This window comes from Felis catus, chromosome C1 (genome assembly GCF_018350175.1).
Source record: "Felis catus isolate Fca126 chromosome C1, F.catus_Fca126_mat1.0, whole genome shotgun sequence".
Lineage (NCBI taxonomy): Eukaryota > Metazoa > Chordata > Mammalia > Carnivora > Felidae > Felis > Felis catus.
In genome coordinates, this window is record NC_058375.1 from 167,407,623 (window position 1) to 167,428,270 (window position 20,648).

Sequence of the window (20,648 nt, forward strand, 5' to 3'; positions counted from 1 at the left end):
ACCAATGAGACAGAATGAAAGAAGTTGATGCTCTTTCAATATTTTCCAACCACCTGAAATACTACTGGGGACTATGAGATAAAACATCTATCTACCTGCTGCCAAGACTTCATAAGCTCTTTACTAACAGTAATATTTATTCATGTTCAAAAAAATGGCAAAATTGAAAAAAAAGGATTTTTGGAGGGGGAACTAAAGCAATAACATTAAAACAGAAATGAGAATTTTACAAGCATCTACTATGGACATACAAACCACATCCATCCTCATAACAGACAATACTCCCTCTTGAGGAGCTAAACTTACCTAGTTTCCAGAGAGATTTCTATGCCCAAGAGTCTAAGTAAACATTGAAGTCACTGAATTTTGATTTGAACTAGATGAAACATTAAAAGCTTGAAACACGCTTATCATAAAGATGGGGATAAGAGTGCAGATCACCCACGTCACCTAATTTAGTGACAGGCTACTAGCCACTGTTCTGTCAGTTTGAATGTGCATTCTTGAATCGGGACAATCATCAGCTTAAACAGATTTCCTGAAGGAAAAAGTGAGAGAGGGCTCTAAATACTTGGATTAAACATGAATTTCATTTTTACCTACCAGCTATTCTGAGACAAACTTCAAAAGAAAAAGGATAGAGGAGATGTGGGAAATCAGTCACATCTTTATTATATATAGCAAAGTGAACCAATATTACAATTTAAATAAAAACAAACCAGGAAAGCCAAGATGATCTTGAACAGGGGAGTTGTAAAATTAGCAAATTCTATTTGCTCTAATTCTGATCCTTTTCTCTTTTTCTGAAATTGATTTCAGCTGTTTTACATTTTTGTCACATACTTCATGAAAAAGTTCCCTGAGGTGTAAATGCTGATCAGCCAGCAATGCTTACCTTCGTTTTTAAGATTACAGTCCACGTTCACTCCTGCATTCAAGCACTGTACGAAGTATTACATTGAGAGATAAATAATTCCATCATTTCAACCTGGTGCTTCTGTGAAATGTGGTGCTAGGAAACAGCCGACAGGCAGTGCGTCTGAACAAATCATACGTCCTGTAATTGCCGCTTAGCTCTAATTACTATTGAGGATAGTGTTTGCAACTTGATTCCAGGGAGAGGGCAGACTACCTTCTGACGACACTGAACCAAATATATCCTAAAAGACTGACAATTACTTTCTTTCACGTAATTTTTCTGAGTAGCTCCCAGGTACTTGGCTACTCAGAAACTACCACTCAGCCATAGTAAAAATGAAATCAGATCATCTGACACTCACCTCTCCTTCCCAACAAAGCACTGTAACTCTCTCAAAATATTTATTTATTATACCAATTTGAAATTTATGGTGTCACTTAGACTTAAAGGGATTGTTGTTGTTGTTTTTTCTTTTCTGGGTGGGCAACTAAATCTTTCTTTTAAAATTGCTTTTTATTTGAAAAAGGAATACGTTCTCAAAATATGAACTTCATTTTTATTCTGTTAGTCCAGAATAATTTATCTGCATACCATTAGGCCTCAATAATTTCTTTCCTTGCCTGTACATTTTTAGGTTTTAAATAAAGATTCACAGCATATAATTAAAAAAGACTAAAGCAGGTAACAATTTGATGTTGATAACATTAATAGGGATGTTTATGCTTTTCAATGTCAAAAACCTAATTTCAATCATGTGGGAGAATTTTCATGGTGAAATTAGCAGTTGTATAGGCTTGGAACTAAAAGGATACATTATGTACTCATATGTCTAATTTCACTCTTCATCTAGTGGCATCTGACCATGTGATCGTAATAAGCTTCTGTTACGTCCGTGTTATGCAGTATGGCTATGACTTACTGGTTATTTTGCTTATGCTAGGCTGATTGTCATTGATATTGATGAGTTCGCTTAGTGGACATTTGACTGAATGAAAGAAACTTGAAATGATTGATCTTTTAAATGTCAGGAAGGATTTTGCACCTTTGGTTGTGCAACTTAGCACATTTGCCAACCACAGCCAACACTTTAGTGACGTACAAAGCAAACTGCACCCATTCAAATCCAGAGATCTGATATATCTGCTTATGTCAGATTTGCATGGTAGCCATCAGGGACAGGTAAACCTAAGGAAATAATTAGATGCAGCCATCAAAATGATAATTATAAAACCAGCTCTTAGAATTAGTGCATATCTTCAAGCCCCATGATCTCAGTTGTTATGGATAAAACAAAATAGCATTCTAAATGGAACATAGTATGCCAGCTCTATACTTATTTCTCCCCAAATAGCAATTGTGCATTTCTTGCTCACATAATATTTAGTTGTTCATGATTAAAATAAACTTATAGTCACTGCTGTGGTTTTCACTTTAATTTTTAATTTTAATTTTTATTTATTTAAAAAAAATTTTTTTAATGTTTATTTATTTTTGAAAGAGAGTGAGAGAGTAGGGGAGGGGTAGTGAGAGAGGGAGACACAGAATCGGAAGCAGGCTCCAGGCTCTGAGCTGTCGGTACAGAGGCAATGTGTGGCTCGAACTCATGAACTGCAAGGTCATGACCTGAGCCCAAGTCGGACGCTCAATCGACTGAGCCACCCAGGCACCCTTAATTTTTTATTTTTAAAAATCTACACCTAAATTAAAAAATCTAGACCCCTCCTAAGAAAACTGTGTTCAGTAGGGATTATGTTGTTACTTCCTTAGAAGTATTTTTCTTTCATGGAGCCAGGCAAATAATTCCATTCTTTTTTTGCTTGCCCTTAAATCATGCCTGATTCCTGGAGTATTTTCCAGAACATTTCTAGGTCTGACATACTAGTCCATACTCAAACTCCCAAACCTTTATGTGTACCTCCCATAGGTCCTTCGTTTACTTTAGTAGTATACAAAGTGCGGTCCCCAAACCAGAAGCGTCAGCATCACCTGAGAAGCAAAGCAAAGCAAATTTCCAGGCTCCGTCCCAGAATTATAAACTCTGAGACTGGGACTCAGAAATCTGTGTTGTTGTTGTTGTTGTTGTTGTTGTTGTTGTTGTTGTTTTTAAGCTTATTTATTTATTTTGAGAGAAGGGAAAAAGGTGGGGGCAGAGAAAGAAGGAGAGAAAGAATCCCAAGCAGGCTCCTCGCTCACAGCATGGAGTCAAATGCAGGACTTGATCTCACGAACCGCAAGATTATGACCTGAGCCAAAATCAAGAGTAGGATGCTTCACTGACTGAGCCACCCAGATGCCCCTCAGAAATCTGTGTTTTAACCAGCCCTCCAGGTGATGTGAAACACACTGATCATTGTGAGCCACTGGTCCATGGTGCATGCATATATGTACTAAAAGCGGTAGGAGAACGTGATAGAGAACTTAAGCTTCTATGGGAAAGCTAAAGGCCTTAGCAGAGAGGTGGCATTTAAGTGGTGATCTAAAGGGGGTGACAAGAGTCTGAATGACTCTCAAGGAGTCACCAGGCATCTCTTACCTGGCTAACCCATCACGTATGCCCTTGAGTTAGTGCAGCCCCACTGATTACAAAATTTAACTCTCTAAGTTACCATCGTTCTTCAGTCAAGTCATTTCATTCTTAAAGAAAACAAAGAAAACTTCCCTTATTTCTGTTAGCCTTTTAGTCTACCAGCCATTCTCTCATTTCCCTTAACTTCAGTTCCTTTTAGCATAGCCTACTTCCTTCTTCATTTTTTTTTTTTTACTATCCTTTTCACTTCATAAATCTGGCTTCTGATTTCCCCATCTTAATAAAACTATGGTTTTGAAGTCCTTTATCAGTCCTCCTTGACCTCTGTGTACCATTGGTAGAATACGCTCCTATATCTAAACACCTCTTTTCCAAGATCAACTTTTGTATTTCTGAACACCTGCTGGACTCCTCGCACCTGTATTATCCCCTTGGCATCTCAAGTTCAACTTGTACAAAATTAAACTAGTCACACCAGCTCCCCTCCATCACCAGAAGGGACATTCTTCCTCTGGTGGTCTTTATTTCACTGCCCTGGACCATGAGTTTTCTGGTTATATAGACTCTAAAACTTGAAGAATGGTATTTAACTTTACCCTCTTCCTTGCCCCTAAATCAAGCTAGTTATCTTTAGGACATCTTTCACCTCCTTCCCCTTTCATACCTATTACCATTACCGTCATTTAGATCCTCATTGGCTGCTTACTACTAGAATTCTTTAATCACAGTATTCCCCCTGTGGTTAAGTGAATTCTTGGGAAGGGCAGCTCAAATCAATCATTTGCCTATTCAAATGTCTTCCATTGTTCCCCTTAGTGAGTTACAGGCTCTGAAATCCAATACTGTACACCTGTTCAAATCTCTACTCTGCTACTTACCAGCTGGGCAACATTAAATGAATTAATTGACTTGTTAAGCCTGTTTTCTCAGCTGACAAGTAGGAATAAAAACACCAATCATATCTCATGAGGAGACCTGAAGGAACTAGTGCATGTAAATTCTTAGTAGCGCATACAGCACATTGAAGGATTTAGCAAATGATAGGCATAACCATCACCATCACCAAAACCATCACCAGAGTATAAAATTACAACATCTCAGTTCAGCATCCCTCATTGTTCTTAACTGAAAACTTTCTAAGATATGCTAAACTGAACTATTTCTCAAGGGCAAGGACAAAATGTTTTTCTTTCTGTCTCTGGCTTTTTGGTGCCCTACACCTAGTTAAGTAGTTGCTCTAGAAATGTCTACTGCATGAAGCACTGGTTGGCTCTTATATATATATACTTTCTTAGTTCTATCACTTTGCTTAGGCTTCCCAGGTTGCCCTTGCCTTTCTGTCCCTTCTCATTCTACCCTCAAGTAGCATTTTATTTTATTTTATTTTATTTTATTTTATTTTATTTTATTTTATTTTATTTTATTTTATTTTATTTTATTTTATTTTATTTTATTTTATTTTATTTTTTATTAAAAAAATTCTAACATTTATTCATTTTGAGAGAGAGAACAGAGTGCAAGTGGGGATGGGGCAGAGAGAGAGGGAGACACAGAATCTGAAGCAGGCTCCAGGCTCTGATCTGTCAGCACACAGCCTGATCCGGGGCTCAAACTCAGGAGCCGTGAGATCACGACCTAAGCCTAAGTCACAGGCTTAATCAACTGAACAACCGAGGCACCCCTCTAGTGGCATTTTAAACAATTTTTTTAATGTTTTTATTTATTTTTGAGAGAGAGAGGGAGAGAGATAGAATGAGACTGAGCACGAGCAGGGGAGGGGCAGAGAGAGAGGTAGACACAGAATCCAAAGCAGGATCCAGGCTCTGAGCTGTCAGCACAGAGCCTGACGTGGGGCTTGAACTCACGGACCGTGAGATCGTGACCTGACCTGAAGTCGGCCACTTAACCGACGGAGCCACCCAGGCACCCCTCAAATGGCATTTTAAATGCCATCTCTTCTAGAAAGTCTTTCTACTTCCATCAGAATAAAGTATCTCGTTCTCCTTTCAACCTGTGATACATTTCACTAATATGTCCTTTACAGTATTTAAGTCATTCTATTGTGTATCCTTTCCCCCAAGAAGCTATAAGCTCTTCCGGGTTAGGGACAAACATGATGTGCTGCTTTTGCCTAGGGACTTGCCAAGAGAAAGCACTCAACAAATGTACCGAATGAATGAATGAGGTAAGAGGAATGGCATGTACACTCTTACATGAACTGTGCTGCTGCATACTACCTGATTAAAGGTTTTCTTTCCCCTTGGTAATTATGATGGTCTTCAAAGAGGAAACATGGTGAGATATACAGAAACAAGTTTTAGAGGGCCCCTTATAAATGGGGTGTTTTCTTAACCTTGGGTTTAAAGTTATTCTAGAACCTAGAAGCATTTTTCACATAAATAAAGTCCTAAACATTCACTGGATTCCTGGAATAGTGATCCAAAGTTAATTAACCCACCAGACAGGTGTAGTAGCTAGAACATTACATTAGCAAGAGCACCTCAATGCCAACATTACTACAAGGGGTCAGGAAAAGGAGTCAATACTCTATGAGTGCTTATGAAGTGCTCAAACTCCTTTATAAAACATAACACCATGAATTTTGTTTTCTTCTTCATATTTTAAGGCATACTCCAAAAGTTATAACCAGAAGCCAATTTTTTTGTGTGTATTCAGATGATTACTTTCCATTGCCAGGATGAATGTGCTCTGGTTAAAGAATCAATTTATAACTGTCGATTATAAATGGTAAATTTAGAAAATGAAAGTCTCCTATAAAGTCAATATGTTTAAATTTTCAGAAATCAGAAATTATTTTCTTCTTTAATTACAATTCTAAATTTCAGCTTCTTTGTCTTCATTTTGGATTAATTTTAAATTGATTGTGGCCCCTGATACTCTAGCTTCAGTTCCTTTGCCCACATCCCCTGACAAATACATGATGGCCTGTTAACAAACTTTTAATTACATTCATTAGGGGAGTCTGTTATTTTAAAGTAACTCTTCAGTGAGTAAATAATCCCTTTTTAATGAAAAAATGATTGCCTTTCCAATTATCTGAATTGCAATTTTGGATTTTCACAAATTTATTTAAAGTAGGCAAGCCTATAAACAAGACATTATTATCAACAAAGAAGACATATTTTCACTGTTACTTTTGCTCCCCTCCCCCCCACCCAGTAGTGAGCTAGACATCATGATAAACTGAGAACTGGGGTCCTTGGTCCTTGAGAAGGTGATTAATTGCAGAACAAAAATAATATATCTGAAACACTTAGAGAATAATACAAAGACACCTACAATTTAGTGTGAATCATAGGCCCAGGGAAAGAAGTAGTACAGGAGAGAATACAGCCTCACAAGGGCAGGGATATGTCTTTTGTTCACTAATGTATCCTAAACACTAGGAACTGTGCCTTATACATATTATGAGCTCAAAAAACAACTGCTCCACCAAAAGGAGAGAGAAGTGAGTTAGAATGGCTGGAGAAGTTTCACTGTGAGGGCAGGACTTAAGTAAGACCTTAAAATACATGATTCCTTGGTTTCTCCTTTGGCTCACCACCTATTTCCGGACTATTACCAAGTCCTGGTTGTACTCCCAGCACATATTACAAATCTTTCTGGTTCTCTCCGTGTCACTGCCACCTCCTAGTCCAAGCCATCAGCATCTATCTGGACCACAGCTAATGGCTCTGAATGGATCTTTCTGGGAACATTTATGTTCCCTTATACTTGGTCTCCTCACAGCAGATAAACAAACTTTAAAAATACAAATCTTATTGTGTTATTCCAGTGCATAATGGCTTCCCACCACACTTTGCATAAAATCTTTCCTTACCATGGCCTACATTTGCCACATGATTAAGTCTCTGCTTACTTACATAACCCCACCTTGTATCACCTCCACTTGCCCACCCTTCCCCCTTTCAAGACCCAAGCTTCTTTTCTCTTTCTTGAACATGTCAAATTCACTCTTATCTCAAGGCTTTTGCCTTTCTTGTTCCCTTTCTTGTTTTGGGAATTCTCATCCCCAAATTCAGTTGTGTTTCAGCTGAGGTCTTCAGCAAGGTGTTTCCTCTATTACATGGTTCTGTTTTATTTACGCCATCCACTTATTTGTTTCTAAAATTATTTTGTTTTATTCGTTTACTTGTTCGTTGTCTCCTCTTACTAGAATATAATCTCCATGACAGAAGCAGCTATATTCTAGGTGTTTTATTCCCGGCTCTGGAACAGTGCTAGGCCGCAGATAGGCACTCAATACAGATTTTGAATGAATGAATGACTATAATTCCCCAGCCTTTACAAGTATGAAGATACTTTTTATGCATCAAATGATTTGAAGGACTCCCCAGATATTGTTATTCTTTTCTTTCCCCTGAGTATTCACTGATTATATACAGTGCTGATATGAAGTCAGGAACATTTAAAATAAAGGTATATCATTATCACAGGGCTGACATACATTTGGCAAGAGTATGATATATGAGACATGGTATTTATTCAATCTACCAAGTATTTGGTGCACATTTCCATTTGTAGGTACATGAGGATCCTTTGCCTACAGATGTTATGGGATCACTGACTGATATGCAGACAAAACGAGAACAGAAGCCATCCTAGTTGGCGCTTTCTGAATACAGAGATACAAAGAAACTCAGGTAAAGCCTTATTCTGAATGAAGGACAAACCAACTTCTTTTTTGAACCCTCTAACACCCACTGTAGGGTTTTTTGGTCATCTTCACACATTTGTGTAACAGTGGCTAAAACATAACGTTTATTATATGCCAACACTCTTCTAAGCACATTATGCACGTATTAATTCACCCGATCTTCACATTAACACAGCAAGGGAGGAACTTACTATTACTGACATTTTGTAGATGAGAAAACGGCACACAAAGACTAAGTACCTTGCTCAAGATCACAAAGCAGGTAAGTGGCAGAGTTGGCGTTCAAACCCGTATTGTCTGGTCCGAGAGTCCCTACTTTGACCACTATGCTATGCTGCCTTGCTGATATAAAAAGAAGGCACTGTCTTCACGCTAGGCAGAGAATGCCTTGCATCATACATAGCATATAAGAAAAATTACATATCAAATGTCAGCTACTTCTAAATATGCATGTTTTACTCCTAAACATTTCCAAGCAGTTGTTTTTCTCATTACTGCCACATAAAGGTCTGAAATGCTTAGCAGCAAGTGACTTCATGAAGCAGTTCTATATCATGTGGGAAATCATGAGGATAATCTAAATCAAATACCAAATCTCACTGTGCCTTTAATATCACTGTGAAAACAGCATGCTTTTCTAGGACACACTGTGAAGTCTGAGGTGATAAGATAGCATATCCTAAAATTACTTGAAACCAAAAATGGATTTGTGATTGTTATTTCCAACTTACCAAGAATGTTCTTGTTTTGACAGGTTAGAACATGGGGATACAGACCTCACCTTGATATATAAGGTCTTAAAGTGTACAAACCTCAGTGATTTCTGCACAGTATTTGGTCAGGCTGTTTACAAAGAAAGTTCAATATTAGCTTATAGAACCAAGACAGAATTCCAAGAAGACTCAGCTTGTTTTGTCATTCACATAAGGCCCCTTGTTTGTTCTCCTCCATCTATTCTCTCCTTTTTAAAGAGATTAATTAGTTACCTTGCAAAATATGAATGAATCAAGGAGGAGTGGTGTCTACTGGGCATAGCACATGTTATGCAACATGACCCTTATGTAATAAATCTTTTGGAAAGCAGGTCTTCTTTTCCCCGTGAGACCTGTCTTCACTTTTCTCATGTGAGACTTGGCAAATGGGACATTCTGAGTCTGACAGGCCACTTCTGTGCTCCTCAGCTGACAACTATTTTACACAGATGTCAGCTGAAACCCTTACTGGGGCACGTAGAGGATCAGAACTTTTGAATCACATCCAGCAAACAGAATCCATCATCCCTCAGCTCTCTGCCTGCCGCATCCCATCCCAACAGCAGCTTAGCACCCCTACAAGTAAGTCAGCCCAGCTCCAGTGAAACAGCACACACCATGGGCAAGGGATCATGTGATGGTCAACATGAAGTTGGCTTAGGGCGTTCCTCTGTAAGAAGTTCTCTAAGGAAGAGAAATCTCTGAAGTTCTGTGATTATCTTTTATAAAGATTTGGGAGCTTGAGAAGAGATGTGAAGGAATTTAGGGCTTTTTCTTGTGTTGTAGTCGCTTTAGAGTCAGAGTCCAGTTCAAATTTTGCTTCTACTATTTATTAACTAAAGATGTCACTTTGGCGAGTTACTATCTGAACCTCATTTTTCTCAACAGAAATACCTACCTTTTTTATGTTTGCAAGTAGAAGAACATCATAACACATATAAAATGCTTAGCACAGTGTCTGGCACAGACTATGCCTTCAATAAATGTTAATTCTCTCTTTCTCTAAAACTGAAAAGGGCCAGGTGTTTGGAGGTCTGCATTTAGAAATGACTCCAATATCCTCGGCACATTCCATTTTCGTTGGCTTTGTTTTTGCTTTATGTTTTTGTTTTGGGTTCTTAAATTAGGATCCATGGACTCCCCCTCTCCAAGAATTCTATGCAAATATTTGCAACCATGCTCATTTTTGGGGAAAGTGGAATCAGATGTAACCAATTTTCAAAGGATTCTATGATTCACAGAGATTTTTAATCTTAATAGTTGTTTCTTAATAGTTCCAGGCAAAGAATATCTTTTTGCAAATCAAATTTGATTTTTAATGTACTAGAAGAACCAGTGAGCAAAGGAAGTCTACAACGAATCTTTCTGTAAAGCAAATACTTGCCTCATAAACTGCATATTTAATCCAAACTTTTCCAGTTTTTAAGAAAGATTTAGATTTTCAATATAAGGTTTGCTTAAAATAGGACTCCTAGTGATATTATATGCATAGCAGGAACTTCCACTAACAATTTACAATGTAGCCTGGGGTCAAGTTCAGGTATAATGTAAACTGAAAAAGAAAGAACTCCAAAAAGTCCCTGCTCTTAACTGGGCAGAATTTTAGTTATCCTCTGCTCCAAAGACCTCATTTTATGGATGAAGAAATTGAGGTTCTCAGAGGTTACATGACTTGCCCAAGGTCATTGCAATAGTTACCGACAATAAGGAATAACAGCTGTAAAAATAATGACAGTGATTATGATGATGATGACAGCACTATGATCTGTTGAGCATTTACTTGAGCTAAGCCTTTTAAAGACTTTAACCTCATGTATTTCAGCTATAACCCTAGAGGAAGATTTTATTACCTCCACCCATCAGATGAAGAACTCTGCCCAGGGCTCCACAGCCAGTAAATGGACAACTCAGAACTCGAACCAATTCACAACTCAGAATCTGTTTTAGCTGGAAAGACTGTGTTTTTAGCTGCTTCCCAGAATAGAACAGAACAGAGAGTCTTGAAGTAGACTGGTCTTGAAGTAGAAACAAGAGGTTAGTTAGGAAAGATGTTATCTACAACCTTCAAGGTATATTCATGTATTTGAATGGGTTTTTAAAAAATACATTATTAGACAGTTCTTGATAATGCTACACCCTCACAGATACACACTTGGAATACACCAGGAGTATAAGCTCCAGAATAAATCCAGGTCAACTGCTTGCAATATCATCCTTAGACACAACCCTCTCTGACCAGGCCTCTCCCCAGACTGTAGACCAAGGGGATTGGTCCACATGGTGTCTACCCTCTCCTCCCCCAACTTCTAAGCCACATTCTGGGTATCTGGAATTCCATATGTTCATCCTCAAATGGCCCTGGAACTACTTCCAGGACCTACATAGGTTTCTTCTAGACCTCTCTCCCTTGAGGCAGATAATACCTATGTGGGACCAGAATGGCTGTTTTCCATAGGTAGAGCTTGGCAGCCGGGATTGGGGGTCCATACTCCTACAGTATAGGACTGGGCCAGGATAAAAAAAAAAAAGAGGGTGGGACAGGAGCCACTTTGTGCTTCCCTGTTCTGGCACAGAACTCTGACATGTCTGGGAATTCTAAAATAAAACCTGGCCTTCTCAGGTTTTTATGAATATATATTTGTCAGGATAAAAGGATGAAATATACTTTGTTTAGCAGCTTAGTGCCTTGATTTTTAAACTTTATAATAGTTTATAATAGGTAAACATGGGCATCAATTTTTATCCTTGTCTCGGACCTTGCATACAATGGGACAGGACAGGGCAGACCTGCCTGCTTTTCTACTTGCCAGTGCTGTTCTTTCTCAGCCTTCCTGGTCCTTGGATCCCTTTGATATGGCTCCAGATCTGCTTTGGTACCTATTTTCCTCATTCTACTTTTACTGATGACTTGGTATGAAATCCATCTATCCAAACATCATTTGACATTTAATGATGGCTGATTATAAGCCACACACTGTACTAGGTGCTATGCATGTAACAATGGACGAGAAACCCTTAGTTAGTCCCTGCCATTGTGGAGCTAACTGCCTGTGACAGGTCCACTTGAAAATAGAGGCATTTAAAAGAGAGCATGACAAGTGTGATGATAGGAGTAATACTGGCTATACTAAGGGAGCTCTTTCATGGGTGTCCAGTTAGGTTTTTTTGAAAAAGTAAGGGACTAAACTGAAAACCTGGAGTAGGATTCAGCTAGGCAAAAGGTAGGAATGAAGTAGAAGAGGAGGAGCTGGTTCCATGTATGTTTTAAGTAGAGGGAAGTACACATGAGGCCAGGCCTTCAGCTAGAGCAGGCATGGTGCCCTGAACTGAAAGAATTTCAGTCTTGACCAATGTATGTCTCTGGGGTGAGAAATGTTCCTGGAGAGGTAAACTTGAACAAGACCAATGCAGGTCTTATAAGTCATGTTAATGTGCTCAGACTTGACCTAAAGTTGAAGGGGAGTCAAGGGCAGATTTTAAACAAGGGCCTGACATGATGAGACTTCTTTGTTAGGAACATCAGTGGTTGAAACATGGGTTACGTGTATGTGCAAGAGGAGCTGGTGGGGAAAGGGTGGGAGGGAGGAGCAGGGCTGATGGTGCTGAGTCCAAGTAGGAGGCATTATAGCAACCTAGGTGAGAGACGATCTTAGCATAAATTGAGGGTTAGGCTGCAGTGAGAAGATTGGCCAAAGGGGTAGAATCAATAGGACACAATAAATGTTTGGACATGGGCTAACATCCAATGCACTAAATAAAGCAAAGCTCCCAACCTGGGTAGATGGAGGGATCAGTCACAGAGAAGGAAAGCAGATGGAGGTGAAAGCTTGAAGGGAAACTTGGTTTCTGAGCGATGACCTCAGCACCACTCCAACTCAATGGCTTTTGATTTTCATCTTTCTACGCCACACACTAGGACTGAGAGTCCAGGGCCTAAGTGCTAGACTTTGGGGGCCTCCTCTTCCCACTGTGCCTTGCTTGTTTTCTACCATCAGGAGGAAGGGTGGATAAGCAATAGCCATGAAAAGGGGAATCCTTAGATGAGGCTCTCATTTTTCATTCATCTGTAAAATACCATCATTTGTTTAAAACACTTTGCTATCATAAAAGTTACCAGGACTGTTCAATAAATGACAATGGGTCAGAATTTTCAGTTATCTTTGATTTTGGGGTATCTCAAATACTACAGCAAAGTTCAGATTTAGTCATTACGGCAAAATTTGCTCTCAGCTATTTGATGTCAACCTAATAAATGTTGATCCTTTAAAGACGAAGAAAGTTATGTAGAGAATGGCTAGTACATATCCCTCCCTACCATCTTCTCAGACTTTACACACGCATTTCATAGTACATCGATTACAGAAATCAATCCTTATCCATATATCTGAGTTAAAGTCTCTTCTGAATCTCTAAGAATATCACTATTTCACTATTTCACTATTAATACCAGAAGGAACATTTTAAGTAATAGCACTTAGTTTTGGATAAAAGGAATAATGTAATTTTTATTTTTTATTTTGCCATACTATACATCAACTGATATGCTATCAATCCTTTATGGAATTAGCAGCAACCAGGAAAAAGTAAAAACAAAAACAAACAAGCAAACAAACAAAAAGACGCTAAAGGATGGGTTCAGTTTTTGAAAACAAACTTTTCAAAAGTAAATGTGTCATTTTGCTCAGTATTGATGAACACTGTCTGCATTATTTATTAGCTGTATTATATGCAGTACAGTTGGGTCTTTAAAAAAATAATATAAAATTTAGGTGAAAAGCCAAATTTAAGAAAGTTACTTTTGAACTTCTTAACAATTGTGCTATGTGAATTTTTAAAGTTAAAAAAATAGAAATCGATGCTATGTGAGGAAGAAAAGAAAAGTGGATGATAAAGCTTTCAAGGGCTCTATCAATATTTTAAGCAAGCTTAGAGGAAAAAGTCAAGTTGTTGCATCAGCATTACCAAGGTTACTCATATCTAATGCCTGTGCGGCTTTGGATAAAATTCTTTATTTCTTTATATCTTAGTTTTTTTCATAAATAAAAGAAGCAGAATCAAAGAGAATTCACCAAAATGCCATAGGAAATAAGGCTTATAGCGAGTTTTGACATTTGCTTGATAAAAAGTATAGTATTATTAGATCCGTCTTACTTTATCTTTACACAGACCCGTATACCTGTGAACCAAAAGGAATGATTTTTTAAAATCACTTCTTTACTATGATGATCTTTAAGACTGATAACAAAATCTTTCCCTAGGAAGAATGGGCAAGTAAAACTTAACACAATGAGAATGCCTCAGTAGAAGTACTACTCATGCCTAGATTAAGGGGTTTGAATCCTACATGTGAACTGCATTTTGCAGTGGGGGAAACATATCTAAACCACCATCTATCCAGGGAACAACAGAACTGCATGATTCTGTGGATAAAATACAGACCAGAACTGATATGAATCAGACAGGCAGCACTGTCCTACTCAGAACACTGTACAATAAAATAAACTTTTCTGTTTATCCTTCTCAAAATTGTTAGGAGTTCTCTTAATGCAAACAACAAAGTAGAAAGTCCATGGAAGTGGAATCTAAACTATTTCTGTTTGGCTCTGAGCAAGGTGTTTATCTGTTACATCCTGAACGAGGAGCAGAGTGGACTAAAAAATATCCCCGAGTAAACAATGGTGAAATCTGCCGGGTAACCACAAAAAATAATGACTATTGAAACACTCACATTATAGTCAAATTAATTGTAGCTCCTTACAGGAAAAGACCATTAAAAGCCACAAAGCCTATAAACAAACTAGATGGAAGTGACGTTAAAAGAGCCTAATCCAATGTCATACTTGCACACAGAGGAAACTGTATTCTTCACATGGCATAAATCATTAACATAAGTACAGAAACAATGGTGGACCACCTAACATCTTCCCTCGTGGTTCAGAAGAGTCGTGTGAGAGGGACTGTGAAGACACCAGGTTGAGGAGGCAAGGCTAATGAGAAAGAAGTGGGTTTGCTTGCTGCTTCTCTTGCTGTCTGCCTCCTTCCTTCTTGAACTTCTCGTTAGCCCTGCCTCCTGAGACATATCTCTCCAGGTCCTCCTCTGCCCTCTCTGACCAAGTTGCTCTGTCCCTGTAAGGCCTGCTCTTCCTCTTCTGTGTATGTTGATGTTTGGGTTTCATCACTGGTTTTCTGTCAGTGGTCCTCTACACGCTCTCCCTGGATGACCCCTGCTTCTCAGGGCATTGTCTCTGCAAAGGACTGCTACGCAGAGCCCTGCTTCTGCCCCAAGCTTCAGCTTTGTATATCCTGGTTGCCAGCTGGATGCCCCATAACCATGTCTAGAACCAAACTTATTTGGGCTGAAAGATTTTACTCTGAAATGTGAGAGAATGAAGTTACTCATCCTAAAGGAATATCCTGAGATAATAAAAGATATATTTAGAAGAGGAAGAGAGCCAGTGCCAAAGACTGAGAAAGAAAGAACATTAACCATACTTCTTATAAATCTTCAGTGTACAAGAATTACATATTATAACAATATTTTTAACCGTCTGAGTACAATTAAATTTAACATTATTTGAACTTTAGGTTCAAATGAAGGGTGGCCCTTTGTTCTGTTGGATTTGTTTTCGCCCCTCACCAAATGTTACAACCAGACTGAGAAACAGAAGTAGGAATGCTGTTTATTTGGAATTCTCCTTGGCCTCTAAGCATTGCTCTTTTCCCTTGCAAAGTGGAGAAGCTTTCAAAGGCCACTCTGAGTGAAGCTCCATGTGGGGGCTGATTCCACCCCCTGTTCACTGCAGAATGCTCAACTCAGAGGAGGAATACGGGGGTGGGGGAAGGAAAGCAAAAGGGAAGAAAGAACGAACAATTAACATATTTCTCTCTCTACTAAAATTTGTATGTAAAGAAAAAGTGGTGGGGCACCTGGGTGGCTCAGTCGGTCTAGCGTCCCACTTCAGCTCCGGGCATGATCTCGCGGTTTGTGAGTTGAAGCTCCACGAACCCTGCATGGGGCTCTGTGCTGACACCTCGGAGCCTGGAGCCTGCTTCAGATTCTGTGTCTCCCTCTCTCTCTACCCCTGCCCAGCTTGTGCTCTGTCTCTCAAAAATGAATAAATGTTAAAAAAATTTTTTAAAAAAAGCGGTAACTAATTATGCCAAAATGTTTTGGTGTTATCAGAAAAGTCTTTTAAAGGAGAGGTGCCCATGCTTTTAGATTATGTTCTCACCTAATGCTAATACAATACCCATAAGATATTTGAAAAATTTAAAGTTCTAGAAGATCTTAGTTGAAAACCTGTTAGAATTTATCCATGGGTTCATTTTCTAAAGCAAAAGTGAAAGAAATTTAAATTCTAATCTGTTTTCAGAAAAACTTGAAATTGATTCTTCCCTTAGACAACTCTTCTCCTAGTATTCTTTAAATTAAATGATGGTAACTACCATAACACAGGCCTCCTGTGCTTTCTCACAGCCACACAGCCACACAAACACCAGGCCCGACATATTTAATCTTCCAATATGTCTCAGATTCATCCCTGTGACTGACCACTGCCCTACTTCAGATCCTCATCTTTTCCCATCATTACTGGTCTCCTTCACTCCACACTTACTCTCCTTGGCTCCACCTCTAAGGCTGCTGCTAGAACAAATTGCCAAAAATCTAAACTGATCCACACAAATCTTCCACTTAAATCCTTTTTTTTTTCATTCTATTTCATTTCATCTACTCAAAAAACCTCTGCTGAGGACCAGGACCTGTGTGTCAGATAAATGTACAATGTTGGGAACATGGAATGAACAAGACCAGCAGGGTCTCCATGCCCATGGAACTTTGCCTTCACCATCAAACTTACACTCATGTGGCTAACATGGCCTTCCAAGATGAGACCCCTAACTACCATGTGAGTTTCTCTTCTCACCATCCCTGTTTCAAACACTGCATTAGCAACACACATCTGTTTATAGCTACCTGTATACGTCATGCAATTTCTCACCTCTGATTTTTCTCCTACTGACCCTTTTCTCTCCTCCCCCACTTCATCTGCCTATTTCTATGCATTTTTTTTAAGAGAGGAAGCCTCTCTTTGACTAACTCAGACTGGGTAAAGTATTCCTCCACTGTGTTCCCATCATATCTACATTCCATATCACCATACCTAATACACTTTATTCTAAATATTCTAAATATCTAAATATTATATATACACACACACACACACACACATACACACACACTTTATTTTAGGTATGTCTAGTTACACACACATACACACACACTTTATTTTAGGTATGTCTAGTTCTAGGCAAATATTTATTTAACAACTACCAAACATAATGACTCAAATATTGTATAACAATTTTAGAGAAAATTGGTGGCAAAGAGATGCTGTGATTACACTGAGTTATAATTCAGGGGAGAGGGCAGGAGGCAGGAGATGTTTGGATCCCAGTTCTAATTCCATATCCATGATGGGCTTAAAAATTCAGGCAGTTCAACAAATATAGAGTAAGTTCAACTGACTGTCTTGTTCTAGTAATCTCTGCTCACTAGTATGTTTGCCTTCCTGATTGAGGTATTAATAATTAAGTGTGTTGTGATAAAGCCTGGTCCTTTTGCTAGTGGAGAGGGTTTGAGGAAAAGCTCTTAACAGATGGCTTCAAGCATTCTTCATATGAGAATATAGAATCCAGGAGAAAACTGTATATAAAAATACACTGAGGCAGTAAAGAGTAATCATTACCTACAATGATTACCTACAAATGACATGGAGGAGAAGCCCTATAACATTGGGTTACTAGCGTAAAACCTAAGACTTTCTTTGAGGCCTTCAGAATACTCCATGAGACAAAAAGCAGACTATGCAGGCCCAGTTGGATTGAAGAGATCTTGTTTTTTAAGGTCAATATTAGTGGGGAAGTAAGCCAAAGCTGCCTTCTCAGATGAGATCTTGGAATAATTTCTTTTTTCCATTTTAAGCTACTTCTGGTTCTCATTAGAGTAGATAATATAAAGTTGATTATATATCAGATATAAAAAATCTCATACTGAAACAAAGTTTCCCTAATAACAAGTGCCAAAAGTATACATGTACATCCTTTCCATCTGTAAGACAATTTACTATAATTCTTTAATTATGCAGAGCTGGTATCTTCTTTAAATAGAAACTTTGCCTGTGTATATCAGTATATTTCTAATAGAAAATGTGGCAACTAGACCTGTGCTCTTTTATAACTACTGATCTTGAGGGAAAAAATCAGGTTAATTTAAGGGTTTATTAAAACCTTGTAAGTTGTATAACTTCTTAGTAGAAAAAAACAATTATTGCTTTTTAACAAAAGTTTGGATCATTATGTTTCAGTGTTTTTAGTAAATTACTAAGATGAATACTACTTCTGCCCACAGTAAGATAAAACAATGAATAAAATAATTGCTTTTTGGGCTGTAGTGACTGTCTTTGTTTAAGAAACAAACAAAGTGCACACGCACTCACACATGCACGTGCACACAACACACACACACACACACACACACACACACACACACACACACCAAATAATTGGTGGCCGTGAACGGATTTTAGTATGCTTCTGTGAGTTTCTTGGGCTGATTTTGTAACCCTGATAATGTTTTTAAACTGATATATGTCTATTAAGAAATTATTAATTTTTGGGGGGCGACTGGATGGTTCAGTTGGTTAAGTGTCCAACTTTGGCTCTGGTCATGATCTCGTGGTTCGTGAGTTCGAGCCCCGCATCCAGCTCTGTGCTGACAGCTCAGACCCTGGAGCCTGCTTTGGTTTCTGTGTTTTCCTCTCTCCATGCTCCTGCTCCACTTTGTGCATTCTCTCTTCCTCTCAAAAATGAATAAACATTAAAACATTAAAAAATAAATTATTAATTTTTTTCTGTTTTGACAATTACTCATTATTTAATTACATGTTTATATGGTATTGTTGTTGGCTAGATACCTTAGACATTACTTTCTTTAACTAGTTACAGTACTCTGAATATGGGATGTGTGTGTGTGTGCGTGTGCGTGTGTGCATGTGTGTGTCTGTGTATGCGTCCATATGTACATGGATAAAACTCTTCATACATGTTCATATTTATGTGTTGCACATTTAAGTATCATAGACTCACTTGTTATTTCAAATACATTCATGCATTCATTCAAATATTTCTTATGCATCTATCATGAGCCAGGCCCTGTGTTTATCCTGAGTGAGACATGATCCTTGTTCTCCAGAATCTACTAGGGAAAACAAAAGGAACATATGGGACAAAGGTAGTGAATGAGTTCTATACAAGGTAATGTGTAACTCTCCTTTCTGAGTACATACTACAACTTAAACCATATATTAAAACTGTAACAGGTATACACAAAGCAAACTGTCATAGTATAGTCATCTTCCCTTCTCAAATCAAAACCATCAGAGGGTACGTGTCAGTGTCTGTCCATATGAGTAGTCACACTGAGACCATTATGAGGCATAAAAAGAAAATAATTTTATGCTACCAGATACCTTACTCATCCATATATTCATAGTTGCTTTGCCCAGATGCTGAGAACTATTTAGGGTCAACTCAAGTCATTAGTATTATTAATTTCCAATCAAGACAGTTCAGAATTTACTAACCCATGTACTTAGTGGGAAGTAGTTCTTTTACCTTTCAAAGTCACTAGACCGTGTTCCTGAAGGCTGAAAGTCACATTGGCCTTTCATTGTTTGTTCAGCAAATCAGAGTTAATGACATTTACAATGCTAATGCACTTTGCTCCAAAGTATGTTAACTCCAGGTTTGGCACAGTTTCTCCTACCTGAGAAAAGCTTATTTGACCTCTCGCATGAAACTTTAACCAGAACTAATGATCTGAATAAGAACATTCCTTACTCACTCGTATATCCACAATCACATGTACATATTAAATCTAGAAATGTATGAAATTCTGTAATTAACTATTCCATTTGAGAATCAGGATTAATGTGCAAGACAAATTAAGGTATGTATTATTAATTCCTCCCCACATACACATTAGATTACCTGACAAATCTGGGCACAGTAGTGGGAGACTACTTCCCAGTCGTTATGGTTGACATAGCTTATGTGACAATGACCTCTTATGTTACACTTTGAGAATCAGATTCATAGGAAAATATGTATTTTGGTAGAAATTATTTCCTAGATAATTTGGAGAACTGCAAATAACTGTACTCTTCTGTATACCAAATTTCAAGCAGCTAAAGCTTTGCTTCTTTAATGTTCTTTTAATCACAATTATTAGCATATGTTGACTGTTATTGGCTTACTGGTATGAAATGAAAAAACAAGAATTCCAAACTCAGTTTACTTTATTAGTGAGCATGTAATGACCTCAAACCAAAGTCAGATAAAAAATCCCATTGGCTTGCTTAAAGTGTAACTGGTAGAGTTTAAAATATCTGCTAATTATTAACTGTGTTAATCTGTTGCTTGACCAGGCAAGAAGGAATATACACACACAGAGATAGATATTCAGGTGACAGTTAAGGTGCTCATATCTCATATTATGAATTTTATAACACTTATAAGCTTGTGTACAATAGTCTACATAATTTGAATAATATTTTATCTTCAAGTCCAAAAAATGTATAAATTTGGTTTGACAGTTAAACTCAATGCAATAGGATTTGATATGTGCTTAAAAAATAATAACCAACAATTTTGAACAATTTTCTGTGCAGTGGGTGTTATGCTAAATAATTTCTATGCATTACATAATTTAAT

The 20,648-nt window shown here is 38.0% G+C and overlaps 1 protein-coding gene across 8 annotated transcripts in view; it reads right to left on the reverse strand.

Annotated features, from left to right (window-relative positions):
* Positions 1-20,648, reverse strand: part of ZNF385B (zinc finger protein 385B) — a 406,146-nt gene that overhangs the window by 100,261 nt on the left and 285,237 nt on the right. The window contains exon 1 of one of the 8 annotated variants that reach the window (XM_045034084.1): positions 896-1,172. The exons of 6 other annotated variants lie outside the window; for them this stretch is intronic. The gene's annotated coding sequence lies outside the window, so the exon portion shown is untranslated. Of the gene's footprint in view, positions 1-895; positions 1,173-20,648 lie in introns of those variants that run through there. One more of the 8 variants, XM_023259518.2, reaches the window with a different exon arrangement.